Raw genomic sequence first — 6,000 nt, 5'->3', positions numbered from 1 at the left:
CTTGACGTAAGTCTGGACTAGTGCCCAAAGGTACCCCCAAGGATTTTGGAAGAAGGTCTCACGCGATTCCCACCACAAGCCCTGCAAGATTTGTGATGAGGCAAGTTTCTTGGTGGTTGCTTCTACCACGGGAACGTGGCAGGCAGGGTACCGTGGTCACCCTGCAGCACCAGGGTGGAGCTGCCACTGCTTCGCCCCTTGCGAGCAGGGACCTCTTCCAGCAGGACATGGGAATTACTCCATTAATGAGAAGGAACTAATGGACCGGAGGAGCCAAACACAAGAGCGAACACGAGAGTGGGCTGGACAGGCGTTTCCCACGACAGGCACCTCCAACGCGGCCAGTAGCACAGTGCCTCTGCTCCCAGCCCCCTGCACCAGACCAAACGCAGTCCCCACGGGTGCACGTCTAGTCCGTGGTGGCAGCGAGGATGCCTGTGGCACCAAGGAATCTTTCCTCCCGGTAACTCTCGTCTCAGAAGATGACAGCAGCACAAGACAGCTCCCCCTTGACTCAGGAACCTCCTTCCCTGTGCTGGGAATGGCTGTGCCTTTGGGAAGGCAGAGCACAAAACAACTCGTAGATGGTCTTGTTTCTCTGAGGCCCTTTTGCTCACCTGTGTCTCCCCGCACTGCAGAAATCTGTCCCAGGGTGCTGCTGGAAGAGTAGGAGGAGCTCAGATACTTGCTTAAAAACAAAGGGGAGAGGCTTCACTTTTTTGCATTTTAAAAAAATAAATAACGCCCCCTACACATTGTTTCTGTGATTGCCTTCCTGATGCAAAACCACATCCACCCTTGCCTAGAAGACTTTGCACTGCTCCCCCTGGAGATCACATTCCACTGGGCTTCTGTGGAGTAACAAAACACACAGTGAAGGGGACATTGCTCTTTCTTGTTAATTTTGAATTCTTTTTCTTGACAGTTCATAGTAACATCCCTTGTTATTCACTTCCTCCCTACTGAGCTTAAACAGTCTAAACTGTTCAGTGTTTCTCCCAGAAAATCCTTTTCACATCTTTGCTAGGCTCTGATCCTTAGAAAGTTCAATAATTGCAGCACAAAGACTGGTCCCTTGTTAAACTGACTGCAGAGCTAGCAAGGAATTTTATAGGATTCTCTCTTACTCTGGCAATGTACTGAAACTTAACTCACCTAAGCTATTGCCTGTGGTCCTGGGGATTTAGTTGATGCGAGGAGTTACTTGCTGCTCTGAACCGCCTCCTCTCTTCCTTTGTGGGATTCTCCAGTTGAAGCTGGAGGAGAAATCACATTATTTTGTGATGAGACACCAACGACACAGACAAGAACGTCCTCCCTTGGGGGTGAGCACACTTTTTTTAAAACATATGAAAATACACTTTGGACATTGCCTCTGGGGATGAGGTGGGTTTTTATTATAAGAAATACTTTTTGCCTGAAGGTCAGCAGAGATAACTGCTTCAGTGTAATGTGGTCATCTCTCTGGATGAACAGTCACACATACATAAATGCATAGTGCAGACTATAGATGCTTCTTTGAAGTATATCACTTCAAGTATACATTGGCTACAGGAGCTATTCAAGATACAAGAGCACGTATATGAACAAGCCTGTACATTGGACAAGATGCCTGGGCTCCTATCCTCCAACCAACCCAAACTGAATGGACACGCTGGCAGAAAATTCAAATTATTTCCTTTTCAGTTCCCTCAGCTGACATTAAGCCCATGAAACACCGCTCTTCCTCCCATTCTCTTTCAAAACTTGTCTTTTTAAAAATTTATTTATTATTTTTTAAAACTTTCACCTTTAATCTCGGTAAGGTCACCAATATAGCTGTAACTCAGAGGGGGGGAAAAAAAAAAAAGCAGCTTTATTTCTGAAGTTAATGGAAATCTTTTGATAGTTATTCTTTTGATTACCACCATAGAGTTGTTACGTGCTCACGTGGATGCCATGTCTGGGGCTAGAGAAAAGGCAAATAGAAAATGTTTTTAGATGTAATGAAGAGAGGAGACTTTTGGGATTATTTTTTTCCAGAGATACCGAGGCTGATGATTTTGCAATGATGGTGGGCCCCTTCCTTTGCCTTAGTGACAGAGCTTTATCCTAAGTTGAAAAGCTTCCTCTTTACTTCCAAGTAGAGTATTTAAAAAAATATTAATTGAAGACTGGAAATGCAAATATTATACTTATATTGCCTTGCATAATACATGCAGAAAGCAGAAATCATCTTCATGACTGGAGGAAGCATACTGCTTAGCAAACATACTAAGAAATAAAATAATATTTCATATTTTAAACCAGTAAACCACTTTTAGTGGTTTGGCACAAATGAAACGTCAGCAACTTAGCTTAAATTACACAGGTGCAAGGATGTTCCTGTTCATTTCCCAGGAAGGAAACAGAGGTTTCATGTTTTATGAACCAGAATGTTAGTGGGGGAAAAAAAGGAAAAAAAAAAAAAAAGACTTACAAGTATCTAAGTGCATTGAATGACACAACCCACTAATGCTTTGAACACTTCCCTCCCCTGTGACTAAACCAGGTACAATTATTTAAATAAATAAATCAATAAATATATAAAGAAAGGAAGAAGATGCTAATAAACCTAACTTTCCTTGTACTGGGGAGAAGACCCATCCTTGAGGAGTTCTTCTGAGAGAAACCAAAACAGCCTGCTTGTGTTTGGGAAGAACCAGCCACCAAAGCTTGCTTTTTTTTTTTTTTTTTTTTTTTTCTTTTCTCTTTTAAAGTGTACAAGCTCAAACTCGGGAAACAGCCGCAGCTTGAAGGTGCTGGTTTAATGCTAGGTTTTGTTCCTCCCAGACCTCTGAAGTCCAAACCGCCAGCTCCCCTGCTCAGCACCAGCGGGCCTTGCTTTCCAAAGCTTTCACCTCCTGCACAGCTGTAAGCACCAGGCAACAGAAGGACACGTGTTTTCAGTATCTGCCCTTCTGCCAAAACTCTCACCATTTTGGGTTGAGGCAGGTAAAACCAGTACAGTACAGATTTAAAATTGGGGAACAATTCTGCGAAGCTTTAGGCACTCACGTCGGGAAGGAAGATAGCAACTTTGCTGCTGCTTTTGCATTGCCCCCTGCCCCAAGGCAGGGTGGCAGTGAGAAATGGCCTTCACCAAGGGCCACATGCCAGTTCTCCGAGAAACGCAACATCGCAGAGAAAGCAAAACTTGGATCACGTTCGAGTCCCGTTCATACTCACATCCTTGGAGCTTGAAAAATTACTTGAACGAGAAACCAAAGTTGAGCTTGATCTTCTCATTTTCTTTCTCTATTTGCTTTTTGTGAACATCTGCAGAAGTTGTTCTGTTCAGAAGTGTTTCCAGGACTGCCACCAGCACTGGCTTGCCTGGGTAAAACCATCCTTCATGAGAGGAGGAACAGAGTCTGGGCAGCTTTTCCCAGCTATGACAAACAAGTGGGCTACCCTGTGGCTCCTCACCCGTAGCCAGCTCTCTCATCCTCCTGCCAGCAACAGAGGAAACAACCGATGGTGTCCTTGAAGGATTTTTCCAAGGACTCTTGCTATCTTCAGAGATTTTTCTCCTTTCATTCCACAAAAAAGAAAACAACAACAAAAAGACACTTGGAGGTAGAAAAAACATTTGATTAAACAATTAGTTGAAGTGCTGTCATGCCTCATCGGTACTGGTATCTGGGTCACAATACAGTGATTTAACTGCATCCTTCCCTACTCAAATCACGCACTTACAAGCGTGCCATGACTGCTGTATCAGTGGCTTTACTCCATAAAGACAACTAGCTCTTGGGTGAGGAAATAAAAATATTTCCTAGATGTATGTATTTGGAAACACCAACATACCGATACCCTGAAAACACAGCTAGATGGACTAAGCCCTTTTAAATATATACCTCATTTTCACATCCACTGACAGCATACAGCAGTCACTGGGTGAAATCCTTCAATATGTGGGCAGTTGAACAGGTGACAGGAGCTCAGAAGAGATCATCAGAGAGTATGAATTAAATCTGCACTCCTAAACCCCATTAGTTGTTCCAAATGGATACAATCAATCTTTTCTGTCCCTTCTCCTCATGCATTTGCTCACTCCCCTCGCGCACCAATACCAGCCTGTCTAGTCACCATCACATCTCTCTGGCCTCCGAAGCTCTTGACCACCCCAGTGCCTCACTCAGACCCCTTCTGGTATTTTGCCTGGGAGAACTGGGCTGAGGAGAGGGGAGGCTTTTGTGAAGGTAACATTAAGGTGCAATTATGCCTTATTCAGGGATAAGGAGGAGGAGGAATTATCATTTCAGCCCCTTCCCTGCCCAAGACTTATTTCGCACCCAATCATGAACTTGGCTCATGTTGCAGTCGCACGTTTTCCACCACAGACCCGCAGCAAGAAACTCCGAAGCGACCGGCAGCTCCCCGGCAGCGAGGGAAAGCGCGCGAGAGACGTCCCCACGCGTGGCGCAGGTCCTGCCCTGCCTGCGGGCAGGAGAGGGGGAGCGGGGCCCGCCAGCGCCCGCAGCGAGCTGGGGCCCTGCCAAGGCAGGGCCGCCGGCCAGGGCCTGCCAGCTCCAACCGGAGCGGCGCGACGAGCAGGCGCTAACCCCCGCATCGTCTCCGTGCATCTGCGAGATGCCTGCTGTGCTCGTGGGTGTCCGAAGAGATGGCTAATTAGCGTCACAGACACTAACGCCAGCCGAAGTTTTGAAGCGCGTGCCCCATTGTGTGCTGGTTTCAAGCGTCCATGCTGTGGCTTATGCGCTGAGGCTTTCAGGTTTCAACATTTCAAATTAAAAAGCTGCCAGAGGAAAGATTTTATTTCTCACTTGAGAAATTGGAAATTGCCACACTTAGCGAAGCCCCTGGGGACAGCACGTCCTGCGCTGCGGCCACGACACCCCTCAAGAGACACATACAAACCCTAAGGCTTCGCTCTAACTTTAAACAAAGGGTAACTCAAACTTCAATGCTTCCAAGACGTCGTTAGCATTTGCCGTTATAACCCAGAGACTCTTGTTTCACATATGATGATCGAACGCTCTCTTAAACCTCACTAACTTCTTAGCCCTAAACGCTTTGAATTTCAGTTTCATTGAGAGTCCCCACGGTCCTCGGGGCAAGAGGAATCCAAAAGCTCCCACTCCGCTTACTCTGCATCATACTCGCTCCTACACGTAACACGTTATCACATAATGCACAACATGAGTGTAACGAACTAAAAAGTGAACGTTTACAAAAATGGAAATTAAAATATCTGCCGTTCCTAACAGTAACAGACAAAAATGGTAAAGTGCAGCAGAAAAAAACCCTTCTATATAGTAAAAAAGGTCAGCGAAAGTGGAAATGGGGCAAGTGCCTGCCACCACTCATGCCTTTTCTCTTCATCCCACACACCTGCTCCTTTTGGGACTGCAAGGTTTATGGGCTGTCTCTCCTGTTTTCCCCACCTATTCACATAGCCTCTCACAGGACAGAGTCATAGATACTAAGAAAACAAATTTTGCTGCCTTGGAGTCACAGTGAACATTTTAAAGATAATTAATATTGTACACATTGAATTTACTCCACAACCACGACCTTTTGTTCAATCAAAACTAATGTCATAATTTATGCTTTGTTCAGTAATTACAAAAAGCTGCACCTTCCTCAATGACTACACACAATTATTTATAAAAAAAAGATGACTAACAAAGCAAATTCCTTTTTCTGAAAATTGCATTAATTTTTCTCTATTTCTCACACTGAACCATATTTTCTATGTAATCTGCCTACTGCTGCTGCCATCTAATTTCCTTAGTATCTTAAGGCTACTATTTCACCTGTGAATTGTTCAAAACTAGATCTCAAACTGAGGAGATGCAGAGCACACGCTGGCACGATTTGAGAAGTTAGGAAAATCCTGCCTGGACTGGACTGCATTGCCAGCACCATCTGCAGGGCTCCGTGCTGACAGAGCAGTACAGTCCCCACGCTGCATTTCTCAAGGGAGTTGTGCCAGAGCTCACAGGGATGGCCAGA

The sequence above is a fragment of the Harpia harpyja genome, chromosome 17 (assembly GCF_026419915.1).
Source record: "Harpia harpyja isolate bHarHar1 chromosome 17, bHarHar1 primary haplotype, whole genome shotgun sequence".
NCBI lineage: Eukaryota > Metazoa > Chordata > Aves > Accipitriformes > Accipitridae > Harpia > Harpia harpyja.
Note: the sequence above shows the minus strand (reverse complement) of the source record.